Genomic DNA, 24,198 nt, shown 5'->3' on the forward strand with positions numbered 1-24,198 from the left:
TTCCCTCCATCTGACTAGAAGAGCAGCAGAGCAAAAATACCTATTGGAAATCCAGATTATCTGGTCTCCTCAGCACTGCAGCCATTCAACATGCAGCAATGTTGCTACAGAGGCTCCCAATGTAGTATGACATGCATTCAGAACTCTAATGGAGGAACGCAACTGCATGCTAAAATGCAGGAGTGAAGTAGAGACAGATTGTCAGAATTGTTCCTCAATTATTAGAGGTGACTTTGTTAGACACACTACTAAGGGTACGAAATTGAAAGTGTATGGCAATTTTTCATGTCTTACGACTAATGTCGTTTATTTGCTGAAGTGCCCTTGCGGTATGGGTTATGTTGGTCAGACTACTTGTGATATTAGGACGAGATTAAATGAACATAGAAGTAATATTAGAACCTGTAACGATTGTGGAACTTTCTCCGTGATCAGCGCACAACGCGTGCGCTGACACGGCGGAAATCCTCCACAAGCGTGTAATTGCAGGCACCCAGCAAAAGGTGCTACGCACCTGTAGAGGGAAATTCCTGTCGGCAGATGGCGCTGGGGAGTGCAGAGGAACCAATCCTCTGTACCTCCACAAATGCCAGACAGGAATTGTACAAAGCGCAGAACGCAATCGCAAGAGAGGCAATTGCGAATGAGAACGAGCAAAGGGACAGGTTGTATGTGTGCGCGCCAATCCAGTCGCCACCCCGCGACCGCGCACACACAACAGCAGATATGAAATAGGAACGCGATCGCGAGAGGTGCGATCGCCAGACGTGACACAAGGCAGATCAGAATAGAATACGAGGGTAGCAAAGGCACAGCAAATAATACAATGAGAAGATGCGGAAAATAACAAACGCTAGCTAACCGCGAACACCGCACTCATTCACAACAGTGCACGCGGTTATGCGCGGTCTCCACGTGATAAGCACAATAGAGACAAGCATGCCTAACTAACCATTAACAGACAAACATGAAACAGAGGACGCGAGCGCTTGCTTAACGGTTACCTCACCGAGCCTCCAGCAAGCGATCGTAGCAGACAAGAAAGACACACGAAAACAGGGACAAGCGAGAGATAGGATCCACAGCACTAGCGAAAGTGGCTAGCGCGATCCAGGAAGACAGAACAGAGTAGCAGAACAGAAGGATCCACAGCACTAGCGAAAAGTGGCTAGCGCGATCCCAGGAGACAGAACAGAAGGATCCACAGCGCTAGCGAAAAGTGGCTAGCGCGATCCCAGGAGACAGAACAGAAGGATCCACAGCGCTAGCGAAAAGTGGCTAGCGCGATCCAGAGAGGCAGAACAGAAGAGATAGCTGGTAGCAACCGCTGCACCAGCTATGCTCCAAGAACAGAGATCAAAACGACTTCCTACCAACCACCGCTGGGACAGGACAATCGCAACAGACAAACAAAACAGATAAACAATCCTAACTGCACTAGGGAAATCTGCCTAGCACAGTTTCCAGGAATTACTCTAAGCTGATCTTCAAACAGAGAGTAAGGCTGACACCCCACCAGGAGTGTTACATAGGACGAAATCCTTATGACCAGCGAAGCATTGTGGGAAAGACATAGTACTTATAGTACACGCCTCCAATGAATGTGGCCAGGCAATTTGCATGACAACCGTATGCAAATTCCTCTGCAAGCACAAGCTGCAAAACTGACAGAAGCTCTTCTTTCCAGAGTCCTGCAGCATGCAAACCTACACAATGGTCAAAAGGCTGCCTGCCTGCACAGGCAGCTGAGCAAATCATCACAGTACACCCCCCTCCAGGGTCGAATTCCAGACGACCCTCAAAACTGCTATTACCAACAGACTCAAACTGAAGACTCATGAAGGTCGGGGCAGCCTGACAAGGTCCAATTCCAGAGTCAGTCCACCCGAAACCGACCTCATCGGAAACAGAAGCCACCGAAACATGCCCATCAGTACTACCAGTCTCAGTATAACACCCATCAGGACTGTGAACTCCAGAGAAGAAGCCATCGACACCCTCCAGACAATACCCACCACCTTCCAAGGAGCGTCCGAAAATACCAAACCTGCCACAATACCTGTTCGAAGTGTCCCTTACAACACAAAAGCCACCGTTGATCTTATCCAGGGTACCAAGCAAAATTTCTCCCGGAATCTCTTAGAACCTTTTGAAGCTCCACAGAGATCCCAAGAGGGCAGAACAATCACCAGGCTCACATGGAGAATTACCAAGAACCACAATGGAACCAATGACAATTCCGGATTCAGAATTACGAGGACACCCATCAAGATCAAGACTTTCAGGGACCACTTCTGGGCATGCAAGCAGGCAGGCCATATCAGAGCATGTCTCCACCGAGGAAGCATCTGAGTGCGCTGATAACCGAGGCACACTTGGGCTTTCTGAGTCACAGAGCACACTGGGGTACACCAGCACAGGAGAAACCTCAGGACATGTCAAGGAACTGCCAACCTCAGAGTCCGGCACGACAAGACCAAAACCAGTACCGGACAGAGAATCATCATGAGTGGAGGTCACAGGCACTGGACTTTCAAAAGAAGACTCGGATACAAATTCAGAAATTTCTGTGACAATAATATCATCATTGACTACATATGAGTGAAGCTCCATCAGAGCTGAAAAGGTAGCCAGCAAGGCAGCAATGCCTACGGAAGAGGGTAACACCTCAGAAGGACTTGGGGCGCAGGAGACATCTCCTACAAGTTCTGCACCCTTTGGGAGGAACTCGGAGACCTCCAGAACATCAAACAAGACCTCAGGAACATCACTTTGCAAGTTTTCTAAGAAGGATTCTGTACTATCCATGTTACAGGGCAAAACTGAAACTTTATTTTGAGAACAGGGCAGATGTCCCAGGGAAGGTTCCACCATAAACTGAGACTGAATTTCATCATCATGAGTGGAACGTACAGGAATATTCACTGGAACACACACTGACTCCCTAACTTTAATCTCGCTGCATCCAGAATTCTGTGTAGCAGTCAAACTAGCTTGCAACTCCAAAACTGCAGAAAGACAGGTAAAAATAGCAGCAATATCTAGACAAGCCTCTAGGGGCAGGGCAGGAGATATTGTACAAGGCAATATTGACTCATCCAGAGTACAGGGTGGAGATTCAGAACTTTCTTCAAAGCAAGAAAGGGACTCCCAAATGTCAGTGTGATTGGACATCGTTTTGTTATTCATGGTACAGGGCAGGCTCAGAGAAAGCGTCTCTGAATAAGGCAAAGAAGGTTCAGCATCAGATTCGCAAAACCGAAGCGCTGTCTCACTCTTAGATTCGGCTAACAATGTCGAATCCGAGGAATCAGAACGCAAAACCTGCGAATCAAAATTCACTTTAGGTTGTGAAACTGATGCTTCCATAGCGCAAACCTCAGCGATCTGCGGAGCAGACTGCAAGGCATCTAGGACCGAAACACTGAAGCAACTGTCTCCAGGCAACGGGCCCTTACAGGTGAGAACAGGGTGAGACAGGGAATCATTTGCAGAAGAAATAGCGACATCAACAGGATAAACTTTATTAGGCATATTAATTTTACTTTTGACGCTGCACAGTCGAGAAACTTTCCCCATAGCAGGGTCACAGATGGAAGATCTCAAAGATCTGTTTCTAAATGACAAAGGATCCCACACATCCTTGAGGAAACCGGCAGACTCATGCCGATCACAATCTGCAGGAACATCCGAGAAACAGGCATCAGATCGCACAGATTCAAACTGCACACTTTCAGGAGAGAATCCTTCAGGATTCGCACAGGAATCAACCACAGCGGCATACTCATTCATTTCAGATTGCACAAAGTCAAGACTCTCATGCTTTACCCCAGAAAGGCAGGAACAATCATCCGACAACGATGTCTCTTTATTGGAATCAATTGGTTGGTGTGTGTGCAACTCATCCAAAATCGTTTGCCATACATAGATCACCAGATCCACATAATCCTTGTCACATTCATCGGAATCAATCAGAAGGTACATAGAATCAAGACAAGCATTCAAGACATCTTCGCTTTTTGCGATGTAAAAATCGCAAAAGGCTTTCCAATCAAAATCGAATTCCTCCAGCAAGGCCCCAACATCCCAGGAAGCAAATAGGGGTTCAAACAGGCCAGTATCCAGATAATCTCCATAGGGGTGGAGTTCAGGAACAAGAACAGATTTTTTTAACTGCTTTAATGTAGTGTGCGATCCTACCTATAGCAGGATCCACATAAGCTTTGGATTAAGGGAAAAAACCTGGAAACTGATCAGCAGATGCATTATAAACATCATTATCATACTGCATGGTTTTGCCCATTTCAGACTTGACAGAAATAACCTCTTTATTTGTGGTTGCTATGGGCAACTGATTTTTCCGCTGGGAAGCCTTCCTAGATCTTTTACGTTTAGACTTAGAGGCTTTGGATGGCTGCTTTTTAAAACCTGAAGTGGCAACTGACACATTGAACTGATTGTCATACTGAAAGGTTTTGCATGGAAGGGAAAGATCAGCTGACTTATCAGCAGCTACACAATCAATCCGAGCAGGTGGTAAGCCAGGCAGTATAAACCAGTGAGAGAATATCACTGCAAGAAACTGATACAGATTATCATTCCAAGAATTGGTTTTTAGCACATCATATGCCCAGGTGAACAAATCGTTTTTTAAGAGCACATAGGCAAACAGAAGAGCCGACGTGGACGGATCAGAAATCTGAAAGGTGGGATTCAGGCAAAACCTCACACATTCAGAAAGAAATTCCGCCTTGGTCTCTGAATTTAGCCTTTTAAAGCTCTTAAAGACGCAGGACCCAAACTCGACAAAATCGTACAAATCAGAAATTCTGTCTACACTGGGGTTTTGGGTTGGGCTGGTCATACTGTAACGATTGTGAAACTTTCTCCGTGATCAGCGCACAACGCGTGCGCTGACACGGTGGAAATCCTCCACAAGCGTGTAATTGCAGGCACCCAGCAAAAGGTGCTACGCACCTGTAGAGGGAAATTCCTGTCGGCAGATGGCACTGGGGAGTGCAGAGGAACCAATCCTCTGTACCTCCACAAATGCCAGACAGGAATTGTACGAAGCACAGAACGCAATCGCAAGAGAGGCGATTGCGAATAAGAACGAGCAAAGGGACAGGTTGTATGTGTGTGCGCCAATCCAGTCGCCACCCCGCGACCGCGCACACACAACAGCAGATATGAAATAGGAACGCGATCGCGAGAGGTGCGATCGCCAGACGTGACACAAGGCAGATCAGAATAGAATACGAGGGTAGCAAAGGCACAGCAAATAATACAATGAGAAGATGCGGAAAATAACAAACGCTAGCTAACCGCGAACACCGCACTCATTCGCAACAGTGCACGCGGTTATGCGCGGTCTCCACGTGATAAGCACAATAGAGAAAAGCACGCCTAACTAACCATCAACAGACAAACATGAAACAGAGGACGCGAGCGCTTACTTAACGGTTATCTCACCGAGCCTCCAGCAAGCGAACGTAGCAGACAAGACAGACACACGAAAACAGGGACAAGCGAGAGATAGGATCCACAGCACTAGCGAAAGTGGCTAGCGCGATCCAGGAAGACAGAACAGAGTAGCAGAACAGAAGGATCCACAGCACTAGCGAAAAGTGGCTAGCGCGATCCCAGGAGACAAAACAGAAGGATCCACAGCGCTAGCGAAAAGTGGCTAGCGCGATCCCAGGAGACAGAACAGAAGGATCCACAGCGCTAGCGAAAAGTGGCTAGCGCGATCCAGAGAGGCAGAACAGAAGAGATAGCTGGTAGCAACCGCTGCACCAGCTATGCTCCAAGAACAGAGATCAAAACGACTTCCTATCGACCAACGCTGGGACAGGACAATCGAAACAGACAAACAAAACAGATAAACAATCCTAACTGCACTAGGGAAATCTGCCTAGCACAGTTTCCAGGAATTACTCTAAGCTGATCTTCAAACAGAGAGTAAGGCTGACACCCCACCAGGAGTGTTACATAGGACGAAATCCTTATGACCAGCGAAGCATTGTGGGAAAGACATAGTACTTATAGTACACGCCTCCAATGAATGTGGCCAGGCAATTTGCATGACAACGTATGCAAATTCCTCTGCAAGCACAAGCTGCAAAACTGACAGAAGCTCTTCTTTCCAGAGTCCTGCAGCATGCAAACCTACACAATGGTCAAAAGGCTGCCTGCCTGCACAGGCAGCTGAGCAAATCATCACAGAACCTACAAAGTTGAAAATCAAAAAAATCTAACGATCAATTTGAATCTCCTGTAGGCAGAAACTTCCATCAATGTAGACATACGGTGGTAGACTTAAGATAGTGTGTACTGGAGAAAGTCCACTGCATTGAAGGTGTCGACCCATAAACCTTACTTTTGCGCAGGGAAAGCAAATGGATTAGTGACCTGGGAACATTGACCCTATATGGAATGAATGAAGCATTCAGCTTAAAATGTTTCCTGTGAGCTAACATTCACTGATTTTGGTCTGTCTCATTAAGCATTGTGCCCGCCCCTGTGTGGGCGTGATTTATGTAAATTTATGTCTTTTTAATGGTTTTGTGCACTTTGTTCTGTATGCACTTGAAAAAGACCTTTGTGTCGAAACGTTGTGCTCTGCACTGTGGTATCTCAATAAACAGGCCAATCTGCCTTAAAATCCAGGTGGAGACCCAGTTTTTTCTATTTGTAGGACGAAGTTGCCCTGTGGTGGATGAGGGTTGTGACTGGTTGACTCCCTGGTGCTGCAAATATAGGGTTGTAGTGTTGAGCTTTCTACATTGTTCTTGCAGAGACAGGGGGACCCAGAGCCGGAGTTGGTATTGCTGCTCTGCTATTCAGATGGTGGGAGAGAGGTGGGCTCCCTTAAAGGGAACCTTATCTGAGAGGGATATGGATGTTTCCTTTTAAACCATACCAGTTGCCTGGCAGTCCTGCTGATCTCTTTGGCTACAGTAGTGGCTGAATCACAACCCTGAAACAAGCATGCAGCTAATCCAGTCTGATTTCAGTCAGAGCACCTGATCTGCATGCTTGTTGAGGGGCTGTGGCTAAAAGTATTAGATACACAGGATCAGCAGGAGAGTCAGGCAACTGGTGTTATTTTAAAAGGAAAAATCCATATCCTTCTCAGTTTAGGTTTCCTTTAAGTCCCCAGGCATTTCTGCAGTCAGAGGAGTACTGGGGGGGCTGTCGTTACACCATTGCCTGCTTGCGGCCTAGATGAACTCTGCCCCTTATAATGCCTGACTGTGGCCTAGACATCAACCCACTGCCCTGCCTATATTAGGTACAAAAGACTGGCCCAGCTGCCTATCGGGAATGCAAGTATACAGGCAAATGCTGGCTGGACTGTCCTCATGTGCCTCTTGCTCTATCTCTGCTGTGTGTCCTCTACAGCTTTACTGAAGACTTTATTGAAGCCTGTACACATACAGCAACAAATACAAGCAACACAGGCTTTAATAAAATCGGAGAGGGCACACACACAGCAAGGATTGAGCAAGAGATGCATGGGGGACCAGTGCCTACACTGTAAACCTGCCCTAAAGGCCTGTACACACCACCTCAGCCGATAATCACACGTGTGTACGGCAGCACCTGGCCCCCAACCTGTGAGTAATCCCCCCAGTGAATCTACTCACCCCCAATGAGGCCCATTCCCCACTGATCCCATTGTTTGTGCCACTCCCACGCCCGCTGCGTGATGTCACACACTCTCCACTCATCGTCCCTCAGTCACCCTTCTGCATAGCAACACAGACCCCAGATGAATACCTGTAGTAGAGCCAGGTACGGCAGTGCTCACAAAATTGTAATTAATGCAAAAGCGAATGCAAATTAGCAACACCAACAAAAAACACAGTTCAAAGTGACTTGTGCTTATCAATTACAGTGATGTGAAAAACTATTTGCCCCCTTCCTGATTTCTTATTCTTTTGCATGTTTATCACACTTAAATGTTTCTGCTCATCAAAAACCGGTAACTATTAGTCAAAGATAACATAATTGAACACAAAATGCAGTTTTAAATGATGGTTTTTATTATTTAGTGAGGAAAAAAAACTCCAAATCTACATGGCCCTGTGTGAAAAAGTGATTGCCCCCCTTGTTAAAAAAATAACTTAACTGTGGTTTATCACACCTGAGTTCAATTTCTGTAGTCACCCGCAGGCCTGATTACTGCCACACCTGTTTCAATCAAGAAATCACTTAAAATAGGAGCTATTTGACACAGAGAAGTAGACCAAAAGCACCTCAAAAGCTAGACATCATGCCAAGATCCAAAGAAATTCAGGAACAAATGAGAACAAAAGTAATTGAGATCTATCAGTCGGGTAAAGGTTATAAAGCCATTTCTAAAGCTTTGGGACTCCAGCGAACCACAGGGAGAGCCATTATCCACAAATGGCAAAAACATGGAACAGTGATGAACCTTCCCAGGAGTGGCCGGCCGACCAAAATTACCCCAAGAGCGCAGAGAAAACTCATCCAAGAGGCCACAAACGACCCCAGGACAACATCTAAAGAACTGCAGGACTCACTAGCCTCAATTAAGGTCAGTGTTCACGACTCCACCATAAGAAAGAGACTGGGCAAAAACGGCGTGCATGGCAGATAGCCAAGGCGCAAACCATTTTTAAGCAAAAAGAACATTAAGGCTCGTCTCAATTTTGCTAAAAAACATCTCAATGATTGCCAAGACTTTTGGTAAAATTCCTTGTGGACCGACGAGACAAAAGTTGAACTTTTTGGAAGGTGCGTGTCCCGTTACATCTGGCGTAGAAGTAACACAGCATTTCAGCAAAAGAACATCATACCAACAGTAAAATATGGTGGTGGTAGTGTGATGGTCTGGGGTTGTTTTGCTGCTTCAGGACCTGGAAGGCTTGCTGTGATAGATGGAACCATGAATTCTACTGTCTACCAAAAAATCCTGAAGGAAAATGTCCGGCCATCTGTTCGTCAACTCAAGCTAAAGCGATCTTGGGTGCTGCAGCAGGACAATGACCCAAAACACACCAGCAAATCCACCTCTGAATGGCTGAAGAAAAACAAAATGAAGACTTTGGAGTGGCCTAGTCAAAGTCCTGACCTGAATCCTATTGAGATGTTGTGGCATGACCTTAAAAAGGCGGTTCATGCTAGAAAACCCTCAAATAAAGCTGAATTACAACAATTCTGCAAAGATGAGAGGGCCAAAATTCCTCCAGAGCGCTGTAAAAGACTCATTGCAAGTTATCGCAAACGCTTGATTGCAGTTATTGCTGCTAAGTGTGGCCCAACCAGTTATTAGGTTCAGGGGGCAATTTCTTTTTCACACAGGGCCATGTAGGTTTTGAGGTTTTTTTCTCATTAAATAATAAAAACCATCATTTAAAACTGCATTTTGTGTTCAATTATGTTATCTTTGACTCATAGTTAACGGTTTTTGATGAGCAGAAACATTTAAGTGTGACAAACATGCAAGAGAATAAGAAATCAGGAAGGGGGCAAATAGTTTTTCACATCACTGTATGTGTATAATAAAAAAATCCATATATATTAAATAATCAGACCAAAGGATTAAATAAATTCACCATATGAAAGATCCATGTATTATATTACAATTGTATTCCAAATGAAGTGGACTAGAACTTCCAGCAAAACAGCCTGTGAACAAATTTACATAACCTCCATTGAATAGAAGATGAATGTGGCGAACTACCAATCCCAGCAGAACCTGAGGCCCCATATGCTATACAATGAATCCCATTCTATGCCCCGTTCTATGCAGGGGGGCTCTGCACTGCTCCTCTCCCTCCCTCAGATGTAGGAAGCAGAGGCAGCAGCACTTACTTCCTCTCCAACCCGCTGGCAGCAGCTTTGATCTGCATTTTACCGGCGGCAAATTCAGGGGCGTTTCTAGGGTCCTTGGAGATCGGGGGCACCTGTGGGCACTAGGCGGGGAGGGCAAAAAAAATGGGCGTGGTCATGAGGTGAGTGGGTGTGGCCATGGGTGGGGCCAAATGTACATGAACTTAGCAGCGGTGTAAGCTACAGATAACGGGCCTGCCCATCGAAATATTGGATGGAGCCCCCTGTCCTTTATTTAGATAATTTACAATCAGTATAGGCATAGATCAAAGATGTATACGCACATACAATTTTGATTGGTCAATCACTGACCCCCAATTTTACCGGCCCCGTGCAGTAAGTGGGCCAACAGACAATGAATTTTATGAACAGAGCTAAAATTGGCTAATAAAAATTGTATGTGTGTACCAGGCTTTACAGCTAATACTGTACATACTGAAAGTAGCAGGGATCAGCATACAATATAGCTGGTTTACAATCAGTAAAGGCACAGAGTAACACCTTACACTGTACACACTGGAGGTAAATCAGCACACCGTGCATGCACTAGAGAACAGCGTATACTGTACATACTGTAGGCAGCAGAATTCAGCACACTGCAGCTAGCGTGCCAAAAATATGAGGATCACGTTGTGCAGTGTGCTTATCGCGCCGCACCGAAAAATGGGTGGGCCATGGACCAGAATATAGGTGTGGTAACGGGTGGAGACAAATTTACATGAACCTAGCAATGGTGGGACATTAGATTATGACAGTGGTGGCGAACCTTTTGGAGGCCGAGTGCCCAAACTGCAACCCAAAAGTCACTTATCTATCGCAAAGTGGCAACAGCAATTTAAACTAAATACTGTACAAACGTTTTAACTCATACATGAACATTATGGAAAATCCAAGTTGAAAATAAACTGTGAAGATAAACAATTTCATCCATCCTACTCCTGAAAAATGTATTCAATTTTTTAGAACCTCCCAGTTTTATTTTCTGTTTTAAAAAGCTAAAAAAGTATGTTTAATGCTATTGTCTCATATGATAAGGATTCAGCTTTTCCCATAGTCTCGCAGTTAGCAATCATGTGACCCCCAACAAGACAAATTCATAAATCGTGAGGCCCCCAACAAATCATGAGGCCCCCAACAAGACAACTTCAGCAATCATGAGGCCTCCAACAAATCATGAGGCCCCCAACAAGACAAATTCAGCAATCTTGAGGCCCCCAACAAATCATAAGACTCCCAACAAGAAAAATTCAGCAGTCATGAGGCACATAAATAGACAGCATTTCACAGAAATAGGCAGAATGCCCCCTTAATATGGTAGCCCCCCAAGTTAGGTAGTGAGTGACAGGGACCCCCAGGTTAGCTAGTGAGTGACAGGCGCCTCCAGTTGGGTAGTGAGTGACAGGGACCCTGATAGTGAGTGACAGGGAGCACCTTTAGGTAGTGAGTGAGTGCCAGGGAGCCCCTTCAGGCAGTGAGTGCCAGGGAGCCCCTTTAGGCAGTGAGTGATTGACATGGAGCCCCTTTAGGCAGTGAGTGCCAGGGAGCCCCTTTAGGGAGTGAGTGAGTGCCAGGGATCCCCTTTAGGCAGTGAGTGAGTGCCAGGGAGCCCCTTTAGGCAGTGAGTGAGTGCCAGGGAGCCCCTTTAGGCAGTGAGTGAGTGCCAGGGAGCCCCTTTAGGCAGTAAGTGCCAGGGAGCCCCTTTAGGCAGTGAGTGAGTGCCAGGGAGCCCCTTTAGGCAGTGAGTGAGTGACAGGGGGCCCCTTTAGGGAGTGAGTGAGTGACAGGGAGCCCCTTTAGGGAGTGAGTGAGTGACAGGGAGCCCCTTTAGGCAGTGAGTGAGTGACAGGGAGCCCCTTTAGGCAGTGAGTGAGTACCAGGGAGCCCCTTTAGGGAGTGAGTGAGTGCCAGGGAGCCCCTTTAGGCAGTGAGTGAGTGCCAGGGAGCCCCTTTAGGGAGTGAGTGACAGGGAGCCCATTTAGGGAGTGAGTGAGTGACAGGGAGCCCCTTTAGGCAGTGAGTGAGTGACAGGGAGCCCTTTTAGGCAGTGAGTGAGTGACAGGGAGCCCCTTTAGGCAGTGAGTGAGTGACAGGGAGCCCCTTTAGGGAGTGAGTGGGTGACAGGGAGCCCCTTTAGTTAGGGAGTGAGTGACAGGGAGACCCTTTAGGGAGTGAGTGAGTGACAGGGAGCCCCTTTAGGCAGTGAGTGAGTGACAGGGAGCCCCTTTAGGGAGTGAGTGAGTGACAGGGAGCCCCTTTAGGCAGTGAGTGAGTGCCAGGGAGCCCCTTTAGGCAGTGAGTGAGTGCCAGGGAGCCCCTTTAGGCAGTAAGTGCCAGGGAGCCCCTTTAGGCAGTGAGTGAGTGCCAGGGAGCCCCTTTAGGCAGTGAGTGAGTGACAGGGGGCCCCTTTAGGGAGTGAGTGAGTGACAGGGAGCCCCTTTAGGGAGTGAGTGAGTGACAGGGAGCCCCTTTAGGCAGTGAGTGAGTGACAGGGAGCCCCTTTAGGCAGTGAGTGAGTACCAGGGAGCCCCTTTAGGGAGTGAGTGAGTGCCAGGGAGCCCCTTTAGGCAGTGAGTGAGTGCCAGGGAGCCCCTTTAGGGAGTGAGTGACAGGGAGCCCATTTAGGGAGTGAGTGAGTGACAGGGAGCCCCTTTAGGCAGTGAGTGAGTGACAGGGAGCCCTTTTAGGCAGTGAGTGAGTGACAGGGAGCCCCTTTAGGCAGTGAGTGAGTGACAGGGAGCCCCTTTAGGGAGTGAGTGGGTGACAGGGAGCCCCTTTAGTTAGGGAGTGAGTGACAGGGAGCCCCTTTAGGGAGTGAGTGAGTGACAGGGAGCCCCTTTAGGCAGTGAGTGAGTGACAGGGAGCCCCTTTAGGGAGTGAGTGAGTGACAGGGAGCCCCTTTAGGCAGTGAGTGAGTGACAGGGAGCCCCTTTAGGCCTTGAGTGAGTGACAGGAAGCCCCTTTAGGTAGTGAGTGACAGGAAGCCCCTTTAGGCAGTGAGTGAGTGACGGAGCCTATTTAGGGAGTGAGTGAGTGACAGGGAGCCCCTTTAGGCAGTGAGTGAGTGCCAGGGAGCCCCTTTAGGGAGTGAGTGAGTGAGTGAGTGCCAGGGAGCCCCTTTAGGGAGTGAGTGAGTGCCAGGGAGCCCCTTTAGGCAGTGAGTGAGTGCCAGGGAGCCCCTTTAGGGAGTGAGTGAGTGCCAGGGAGCCCCTTTAGGGAGTGAGTGAGTGACAGGGAGCCCCTTTAGGCAGTAAGTGAGTGACAGGGAGCCCCTTTAGGCAGTAAGTGAGTGACAGGGAGCCCCTTTAGGGAGTGAGTGAGTGACAGGGAGGCCCTTTAGGTAGTGAGTGAGTGACAGGGAGGCCCTTTAGGGAGTGAGTGAGTGCCAGGGAGCCCCTTTAGGAAGTGAGTGAGTGACAGGAAGCCCCTTTAGGAAGTGAGTGAGTGACAGTGAGGGCCTTTAGGCAGTGAGTGAGTGCCAGGGAGCCCCTTTAGGCAGTGAGTGAGTGCCAGGGAGCCCCTTTAGGGAGTGAGTGAGTGCCAGGGAGCCCCTTTAGGAAGTGAGTGAGTGACAGGGAGGCCCTTTAGGTAGTGAGTGAGTGCCAGGGAGCCCCTTTAGGGAGTGAGTGAGTGCCAGGGAGGCCCTTTAGGAAGTGAGTGAGTGCCAGGGAGCCCCTTTAGGGAGTGAGTGAGTGCCAGGGAGCCCCTTTAGGAAGTGAGTGAGTGACAGGGAGGCCCTTTAGGTAGTGAGTGAGTGCCAGGGAGCTCCTTTAGGGAGTGAGCGAGTGACAGGGAGGCCCTTTAGGTAGTGAGTGAGTGACAGGGAGGCCCCCCCTCTAGCTGAGTGACAGGGAGGCTCCCCCCCCCTTACCTCGCAGCAGACCTCATGATCAGCGGCGACCCGACCAGTACCAGCGGGCGCCGGACGCACCTGCTCGATATGCGGAAGTGATGTCACTTCCGCATATCAGTGCGGGCGCTGGGTCCTAGCGCCCGCACGATTGGTCGCCGGCTCGCCGCCTGATCCTGAGTTCTGAGTGACGCGGCGGCGGCGGCTGGAGGGAGCCGCTGACAGAGGGGGTGAGCGGCGGCCGGGCGGAGATCCGTGGCACCCCAGGACAGATTGGGGGCACGTGCCCCCCCAAAATAGGGCTAGCGACGCCCCTGGGCGGCATCTTACTGTATTGAAAGGGTCCTCTCTTGATGACCTCATCAAGCGATGGAACCTTAAAGACACAGCACAGAAGGACACTGAGGGGACAACAGCCGCCGCCAGCGGGATGGGGAGGAAGTAAGTTTCGCTGCCCCTGCATCCTACATCTGAGGTAAGGAGGGGAGTGCACCAGACCGGACAAGAGCGGAGCACTCCTGCACAGGGAGAAGTGAAGTGCAGCGTTAGTCACCAGGCCAGGGGGACATTCATGGGGGCAGGGGGGCCGCCTCTCGTCGGTAAGGCGCCTGTAGGCAGGTGCCTACCGTGCCTTATGGTAAATCCGGCCCTGGCTGCACTGGTCATTTATTAAAATAAAGTTGATGAAACAAAATTCCTGTTCCGTGTCAGTTTTTTCATGCTGATTCACAGCAGAATTTGAAAACATCGCTGAATTTTATATACTAAATACATACATTTTCCCAGGTGATTTTGTTTTTTTCTTCTATACATGCTCTTCACATGCCTCTCCAGCTTTGGTTGGTGGAGATACAATATACCTGGATGTAGGAGGAGTAGTTTACTTAATTTCATAAAAACATTGAACAAAACGAACATCAATTAAAAACTATGGCATTTAGGAATGATTTATATTAGCTGATGAGTATCAGCTCTACGCGTTTCGATATGAAGTCCCTGATGAGTCTTTATGATGAAATGCGTAGGGCGGAGCTTCAGGGTGGCACACTGAGGCAGCATACTGAGTAAATCCAGGACGCTGGAGTTTTATATATGATACGCTGTTTTAAAGTGGATCCGAGATAAACTTTTACTCATTGCATAATTGTGTTCCTTTCATATAGTTTATAGGGCATTCCTCAAGCCAAATACTTTTTTGTTTTAATACTCTAATTCCCTATAAACTAAACAAGCCTCGACCACAGCTTTTAAGAGTGCCTTGGCATTTTCAGACAGTAGCAAGGGCTTGTGGGAGCTCAGTCTGGGCAGGAAGAGGAGAAGGTGTTACTAGCCAGATATTTCTGAGGCGTGGGGGCACAAAGGGGAGGAGGAAAGCGGAGTGAAGTTTTCACAGGCTGAGGTGTGGAGATGCACACAATCACAAGCAGAACATGGCTGCTGTCGTATCACAGGAAGAAATAATCATATTCTGTTGAGCTGTTTGCAGCTAGATTTGCTGTGTAAACTATCTAAACTTTAGATAAGATATATAGACAAGTTACTTGTTATAGTTAGTTTTTCATCTCGGATCCACTTTAATCTATGGAAAATGTGAGTGTTATACTTCATTTTTATTGTCCTATTAAAGTTCTTATTGCACCATGGAAGTGTTTGCTTAGTTTTTAAGGGCTGATCTGTGCTTACAAGCGTGGACTTAGAAAAGTGGAATGAGGACATAGATAAAACGCTTTAGCCGTTTGTGATTGAGCAGCATTTCAATCTAGTGAGCGCATCTGTGTGATATTGGTGACGGAGAGCACAGTGTGAGTCACAGTGTGCTGGTTTTGCACCACGGGGAGGTGAAGGTGCATTGAGTTCTGAAATACTGCACTATGTTTTGCTATTCCCATTTACTTCAAGGAAAACTGGAATCCATTAACTGTAGAGGCTGGAGGGATTCAAGCAGACGATATTAACCCTGTGGATGATTACTATGTGCTTTCTTGATGTTTGTGATTGAGCAGCCATCTTGTCCGGTGAGAGCATTGTATATACATTAGAGTGTTATTCACCTGATAGTTGTGTGCTTCAAAGGGAGTAGGGGTGCAGGTTTAACTATTACACTATTATTATTATTATTTTCTCTTTGTTCTATTCCAATTCATGCATATCTTGCCTGAGGGTATTGACTACAGAATGATCGGGGACAATCTGATTGATGCATGTATGGGATTTGAAGTTATATAGGATCTTCTGAATATTGCCCCAGGATACCATATAGCGCACTAACAGCAGTGGATATATACAATATACAGTGCTGCCCATAATTATTCATACCCCTGGCAAATTTTGACTTAAAGTTATTTTTATTCAACCAGCAAGTACATTTGTGATGGGAAATGACATAGGTTTCTCCCAAAAGATAATAAGACGATGTACAAAAGGCATTATTGTGGGAAAAAAAACATTTCTCAACTTTTATTACATTTGAGAAAAAACTGTTCCTTCCAAAATTATTCATACCCTTCTCAATAATCAATTAAAAAAAGCCTTTATTGGCTATTACAGCAATCAAATGCTTTCTATAATGGCAGACCAGCTTTTGCCCATTAATCTTTAGGAATGAGCTCCAAATCTTTCAGGTTGGAGGGTCTTCTTACCCTCACCCTGATCTTTAGCTCCCTCCACCGATTCTCAATTGGATTCAAGTCAGGACTCTGGCTGGGCCACTCCAAAATGTTAATGTTGTTGTCTGCTAACCATTTCTTCACCACTTTTGTGTTTTTGGGTCATTGTCATGCTGAAATGTCCATTGGTGCCCAAGACCAAGTTTCTCTGCAGACTGACTGATGTTGTCATTGAGAATCCTCATGTATTGCCATTTTTTCATGGTGCCATTTACTGTGATTAGGTTCCCTGGTCCATTGGCTGAAAAAAACACCCCCAAAGCATTAGGTTTCCATCGCCATGTTTGACAGTGGGGATGGTGTTCTTTGGGATGAAGGTTTCTCCAAATGAAGGAAAGATCAATGTGACCAAACTATTAAATTATTGTTTCATCTGACCGTAACACAGAAGACCAGAAGTCTTATTCTTTGTCCAGATGAGCATTTGCAAAGGCCAAGCGAGAAGTGGCGTCCTCCTTGGTCTGCATTCGTGGAACCCAGCAGTGTGCAGTGTCCGTTGGATTGTCTGCCTTGAGACATTTCCACCAGCAGAGCCCAGATTCACCAGGATGGCCTTGGTGGTGATCCTTAGATACTTTTTCACCTCTCTCACTGTCCTCCTGGCCAGCACAGGTGTCACTTTTGCCTTCCGACTAGTCCTCATTATTTTAATAATGCTTTGCACTGTAGCCACTGGAACTAGAAAACATTTAGAAATGGCCTTGTAGCCCTTTCCGGACTTGTGTGCAACCACAATGCGCAGCCGCGGGTCCACTCTGAGCTCATTTGTCTTAGCCTGACTGCAATCAACTGCAGAGTGCTGCTGTTTTTAACCTGCTGAGTTGTTTAAAACAGCTGTTCTAAATTAATTAAAAGGCTATGCCATCCTGGCAACCCCCGCCCCCCCAAGGGTTAACCTTAACCCTTCCTCCCCCACGGCTAACCTTAGCCGCCCATTGCAAACTTTAAGCCTTCCTCCCCTATGCCTTACCCCAAACCCCAAAAATGACCAAGCTCTAGTTTTTCTCCTTCAGGACTAGCCTTAAAGGATACCCGAACTGACATGTGACATGATGAGATAGACATGTGTATGTACAGTGCCTAGCACACAAAAAACTATGCTGTGTTCCTTTTTTTCTTTCTCTGCCTGAAAGAGTTAAATATCAGGTATGTAAGTGGCTGACTCAGTCCTGACTCAGACAGGAAGTGACTACAGTGTGACCCTCTCACTGATAAGAAATTCCAACTATGAAACACTTTCCTAGCAGTCAGGACTGAGTCAGCCACTTACATACCTGATATTTAACTCTTTCAGGCAGAGAAAGAAAGAAAGGAACACAGCATAGTTATTTGTGTGCTAGGCAATGTACATACACATGTCTATCTCATCATGTCACATGTCAGTTTGGGTATCCTTTAACTGTCCCCACCGCTAAAAAGAAAAAAAACGCAGAAAAAATGGCCACAGCCATAGGGACCCATTAAAATTATCAGTAAAGACTGAGAATTCAGTTTGGAATAAGATTGGAATAAGATTGATCGTGCTTGGTCGTGTATGGTCGAGGGTGTCCTGGTAATATTTCCAAAGTGTTGCTAGGCGTTGTGTAATAATTTGGTGAGTGACGTTCACTTGGGTGTGGTGGAGGTTCCCCTATCAAACAACTATTACCAATAGAGTGGATTGGAGTGTCGCTTAAACTAAACTACTCCAGGACGATGATGGGAGAAAGTTAGATCTTAGGCCCAGTGCACACCAAAACCGCTAGCAGATCGTCAAAACGCTAGCGGTTTTGGGAGCAGAGAGCAGATATTTGGCCGGGTGCACACCAAGCGGATTTTGTATGCGATCCACCAGCCGCATCGGCCAGTGAAAACGCTTGGCTATTGTATTTCAATGTGTGGTGCACACCGGCGGTTTGAGGTTTTTTAGTAAACCGCAAATGCGCAGCAGGAGGCGCGTTTGCGGCTTGGCAAAAACCTCAAACCGCCGGTGTGCACCATCCCATTGCAATACATTAGCCAAGCATTTTTCCAGGCGGATGCGGCCGGCGGATCGCTCCAAAAACCGCTCGGTGTGCACTGGGCCATAAACATAATTCTGAATAAAAAGCCACAATGATAACTTCAACACCTTAAAGGCAACTAAACACTATGGGCTCTATTCATAAAACATTTGCGGGAAAAAAAATTTTTGTAGGGAAAACACCGCATCGGTATTTTACACTTGCGATAAAAGGTCGGGGAATTCCGCACTAAACTTGTGATGCTGGCTGAGTTGATACATTTTCTCTGCGCAGAGACAGAGTTACTATAAAGGAGGCAGCCCCAACTTCCCTTTAGATGTGCATTTTTTTTAAAACTGCCTCTCCTTGCTCTGAATCTGTCTATTAGTCTTTCTAAACAATCTATTTAATTGCCACAGCTTAGAAGAACTTCAAGAAATGATACACATGCAGGCTTTATGATGTGAAATGTATCTGAAAACAGGTACCCAAGGGGTTAAAAAAAAAAACACAGCCTCGGTATTCTGGGATGCCTTTTTTTGTTCTGCTCTCACTGCTACTGCCTGGGAGGTCTCCATTAGCTTGCCTATTATCTTGCCTGTTATCGCTGGCTGGAGCAGTGCTTTTCAGCGCTGCTAGATTTGGGCGCAGCCGGCGCCTCCATAGACTTCAATAGGAATCATTCCTATTGAAGCGCTCAGTGAGTAACGTCGGCTCTGTCAGAAGACGGAGCCAAGGTTGCTTAAAAACATAATAATTCGGCCTCCAGCAATCGCTGGAAGCCGAATTATTTCATTCCCCTACTATCCATGTCGGCCTGGAGGGGGTATAGTAATTAAATCGGCCCGGACTTGTGCAGAAGCAGGATCAGCCATATACCGCTGTATCCTGCTCCCAAGTCTACCGGCGCCGATTTCAAGTGTACTCTCGCTGGCTTATCTCCTTTTCTAAACAGTCGGTATTCTCCGTTCCCATTCCGCCTGCTCTAATCTTTATGAATTGACATGTAGTGACATGTATTGTGATAATCACCGCATAAGGCAGTAATTTCCCGCACTGCTCAGGAATGTCAGCTTTTCATGCGGAAACAGCTTTTATGAATGGACACTTTGCTAAATGGCCAATGCTTTATGAATAGAGGCCTAGGAGTTTATTTTTTAACCACTTCACCCCAAAGGGGTTTTTACCCTAACGGACAAGGGCGATCTTCACCTTTCAGTGCTCATCCCTTTTATTTGCCAATAGCTTAATCACTACTAATGACAATGAATTGATCTATATCTTGTTTTTTCCACCACCAATTAGGCTTTTTGGGGTTGAGATTTGTTTTCAGTAATTACTTTATTTTCTATGCATTTTAAAGGGAAAAACAAGTAAAAAATGAAAAAATACATTATTTCTCCAATTTCTTCCCCTATAGTTTTAATATAAACACTGCTACTGTACATAAACCCCACACATTTTATCTGCCTATGTGTCCTGGTTATTACAAGATGTGAATTATGTCCCTAGTACAAAGTATGGTAACAACTTTCCAGACATTGACTGGAGTATTGAGGCTACCCATTCTGGTAAAAGCAGCAGATTTCTGGCAGCACTACAGGACAATTACTTGACTCAAATGGTAACTGAACCAACTAGGGGGAATGCGTTACTGGATCTGATCATTTCTAATAGACCAGATAATGTATCAAATGTGCAGGTTCAAGAACATTTGGGAAATAGTGATCACAACATGATAACGTTTGATCTGGTGACTGATAGGCCACGGGGCAGCGGGACCACTAAAACTATGAATTTTAGAAAAGCGAAGTTCACTCAAATTAGGCAGGCACTAAGTTTGGTGAACTGGGATAATGTACAAGGGGAAGACACTGAAGGGAAATGGCAAGCTTTTAAACTTATACTCAATCAATACTGTAGTATGTATATCCCATATGGAACCAAAATGTCTAGGAATAAAAAAAGGCCTCTATGGATGAATAGAAAGGTTAAAGATAAAATGAAGAGGAAAAAGAATGCCTATAAGGTCTTAAAACAGGAGGGGACCGAGGCTGCACTAAGCAATTATAAGGAGTGCAATAAAAATTGTAAAAAAGAAATTAGGCAGGCAAAGATTGAAGCTGAAAAACAAATCGCTAAGGATATCAAATCTAACCCAAAAAAGTTTTACAAGTACATTAACTCTAAAAAAAGAAAGGTTGACTGTATAGGACTCCTAAAGGATGAGGATGGAAACTCAATGGTGGATGACCAAGGTAAGGCAGAGTTATTAAATGCTTTCTTTGCTTCTGTCTTCACAAAAGAAACAGCACTGTTGCAAACTACAGAGGCGGAAGAGTCTCAATCTTCTAACTGTAATATTAAATACTTAACGCAGGAAGAAGTGAAGGCAAGACTAAATAAATTAAAAATAGACAAGGCACCTGGCCCGGATGGCATGCATCTTCGGTTCCTAAGGGAATTAAGTTCAGTTATAGATAAACCCCTTTATCTTATCTTTTGTGACTCTCTTGCAACTGGCAGAGTCCCAGCGGATTGGCGTACAGCCCACGTTTTCCCATTATTTAAGAAGGGCAAAAAATCTGATCCAGGAAATTATAGACCTGTAAGTTTAACATCAGTTGTATGCAAACTATTTGAGGGGTTACTAAGAGATACTATACATGACTTCATAGTAGAAAATAATCTTATTTCTCAGCATCAACATGGGTTTACTAAAGACAGGTCCTGTTTGACTAACATGCTCAGCTTTTATGAGGTAGTGAATGCTAATATGGATATTGGGAATGCTGTAGATATGATATACTTGGACTTTGCAAAGGCCTTCGACACTGTTCCCCACAAAAGTCTGGTGCAAAAGTTGAGGATGCAAGGACTGGGGAAGAGTCTGTGTTCATGGATAGGGAACTGGCTAATGGACAGAAAACAAAGAGTTGTGGTCAATGGATCGTACTCAAAATGGGAGACTGTTAGCAGTGGGGTCCCACAGGGGTCTGTTCTGGGTCCAGTGCTCTTCAATTTATTTATTAATGACCTAGTAGATGCAGTAGTGAGCAATGTTGCTATTTTTGCAGATGATACAAAATTGTGCAGAATCATCAACTCTCAGGAAGATAGTGTCATATTGCAACAGGATCTGGATAGGATGGCTATATGGGCACATACATGGCAGATGAAATTCAATGTTGACAAATGTAAGGTCATGCATTTTGGACGTACTAATGGTCTAGCACCATACAAAATAAATGGGATACAGTTGGGGACATCAAACTTGGAGAAGGACTTAGGAGTACTCATTGACAACAAGTTAAATAATCGTACTCAATGCCAAGCAGCTGCAGCTAAAGCTAACAAAATTTTGGGATGCATTAAAAGGGAAATAAAAACTCGAGATGCTAGCATAATATTGCCCCTGTTCAACTCTCTAGTAAGGCCACATCTGGAATATGGAATTCAGTTCTGGGCACCACATTACAAAAAAGATATTGCAGTTTTAGAGCAGGTGCAGAGACGAGCAACAAAATTGATGCGTGGGATGGAAGGTCTCACTTATCGAGAAAGGTTAGATAAACTGGGTTTATTTAGTCTAGAGAAAAGACGCCTTAGAGGGGATCTAATTAACATGTATAAATACATCAGAGGGCAATATAATACCTTGGCGGATGAGCTTTTTGTCCCTAGGCCTTCTCAAAGGACTAGAGGACATGATCTGCGCATGGAGGAAAAACGTTTTAGCCATTTATTTAGGAAAGGGTTCTTTACAGTTAGAGTGATTAAGATGTGGAATGCATTGCCACAGGAAGTCGTTATGGCAAACTCTATACCTGCATTTAAAGGGGGCTTAGATGCTTTCCTTGCGTTGAAAGACATCCATGGCTACAATTGCTAGGTAATGTCTAATGATGTTGATCCAGGGATTTTATCTGATTGCCATCTGGAGTCGGGAAGGAATTTTTCCCTTTAGGGGCTAATCGGACCATGCCTTGTAAGGGTTTTTTCGCCTTCCTCTGGATCAACAGGGATATGTGAGGGAGCAGGCTGGTGTTGTACTTTATACTGGTTGAACTCGATGGACATATGTCTTTTTTCAACCAAAATAACTATGTAACTATGTAACAATATATTATTTGGAAATAAAGGTGTATTTTTTCTGTTGTTTTTTCTTTTTTTTACTAATCTCACGTGCACACGCAGGAGTGTGCACGTGCACACGCACAGCAGCAGCAGCGCTACTTAACTTATAAAAACGTCCTGGAGCCGTTAAGAGGCTCCAGCAGGACGTTTTAATACGCCTGCTTGTCTTTAAGTGGTTAATTAACCTCCCCATAAGGGTGCCGATAATGTGTGCCGATAGGGGGGTGGGGGTGAGCCTCACTACTTGCCTTCAGGGTGCTGCTCCTCTGGCCCCTGGTCCGTATGTGATCCACCATGTTCTTTAGGGAGAGACTGCAGCTGCAGAATTTTCAACTTCCCGGCAGTGTCTCCAGTGCCCCAATGCATGCTGGGAGACTTAGTCTGTGAATGCAAGAACATCTCTGTACTTGCTTTCACGGTCTACAGCTCCCATTGTGGCATGCGCGTGCATGTGAGAAACTGACAGGAAGTTGAACATTCAGCAGCTGCGAATTCTCCTTGAAGAACATGGGGGATCCCATATGGACCAGGGACTAGAGGAACAGTGAGGCTCAACCCAAACATGCCCCCCCATGGCACACTCCATTATGAACCTCCCTTATGGTCAGGGTAATTTTAAAAAAATACCTCCCGATGCACAGTTCCCTTTAAAGGTCTGGTCTCCCCTATCTTAATATCAATGCTGCTTTTTATAGTGAAAGGACATTCCTCATGGGTCATTCTACATTACTTAAAATAAATATGTTATGCAGAGTAAAGCATGCTAGAGAGGAAAATTCCCTGCTCTGTCCATATTTCTGCAATTAATTAATGACAACAAGAATATCACTTCAATGTTCATTACAGAAATGTGCATTTCATATAGAGAACTTTGATATGTAATAAGTGAGTCAGTTTCCGTTACAAAATGCCCCATGGTGACATATAATGGTTCACATTATGTAAATGCAAATCACTGTAAATAGGCTCAGATGTTTTGCTTTCTTTCAGGCAGAATATTTAATAAAGTGCAGAAAGCTCTAGATTTTCAAGGGCTCACCAGTCATGAGACATGGCTGGGCAGACTGAAATAAGCCTTCTGCTAGTTGCAGTGATCTAAAATAACTGTGTGTCTGTTCTTTGTAACTGAGTCGTCAGATATTCACAGACCTATAGAACATGACAGCTGATAAGAACGTACAGACTGTTTCTGACTATCTGCTCTACAACTTGAGACTAAATTGAATTTTATATTTTATACCTGCAACCAGGGCTGCCTTCAGAAATTTCTTGGTCCCTTACTGGGCAAAGTTATTGTCACCCCCCCCCCCCCCCCCACCACCACCACCACCACCTTCACCCCATGCCAAAACAATCTTCAGGGCCTTACCACAGCCAGGTGACACACAGAAGACAGGGGGACACACAGAAGCAGGCAGACATGAGACAGGGGGGAATAAGGAGACAGGGGTACACACAGGAGGCATGGGGACACACAGGGGGCAGAAGACAGGGGGAGACACAAGAGACAGGGTGACAGGAGGCAGGGGGACAAACAGGGGACAGGAGACATGGGGACAAAAAGGAGGTACGGGACAGGGAACACACAGGAGACAGTGGGTCAACAGACATGAGACACACACAGGCAGGGGGGGACACAGAAGTAGGCTGACATGACACAGGAGGACACTCAGGAGACAGGGGGACACACAGCAGACAGGGGTAT

General features: G+C 45.9%; 1 protein-coding gene across 2 annotated transcripts in view; it reads right to left on the minus strand.

The window, feature by feature from the left end:
• Nucleotides 1-24,198, minus strand: part of LOC137508077 (fibrillin-2-like) — a 710,315-nt gene that overhangs the window by 684,865 nt on the left and 1,252 nt on the right. Inside the window, exon 1 of one of the 2 annotated variants that reach the window (XM_068233729.1) lies at nucleotides 14,485-14,558. The exons of the other annotated variant lie outside the window; for it this stretch is intronic. The gene's annotated coding sequence lies outside the window, so the exon portion shown is untranslated. Of the gene's footprint in view, nucleotides 1-14,484; nucleotides 14,559-24,198 lie in introns of those variants that run through there. 2 annotated transcript variants of the gene reach the window in all.

This window comes from Hyperolius riggenbachi, chromosome 1, assembly GCF_040937935.1.
Source record: "Hyperolius riggenbachi isolate aHypRig1 chromosome 1, aHypRig1.pri, whole genome shotgun sequence".
NCBI lineage: Eukaryota > Metazoa > Chordata > Amphibia > Anura > Hyperoliidae > Hyperolius > Hyperolius riggenbachi.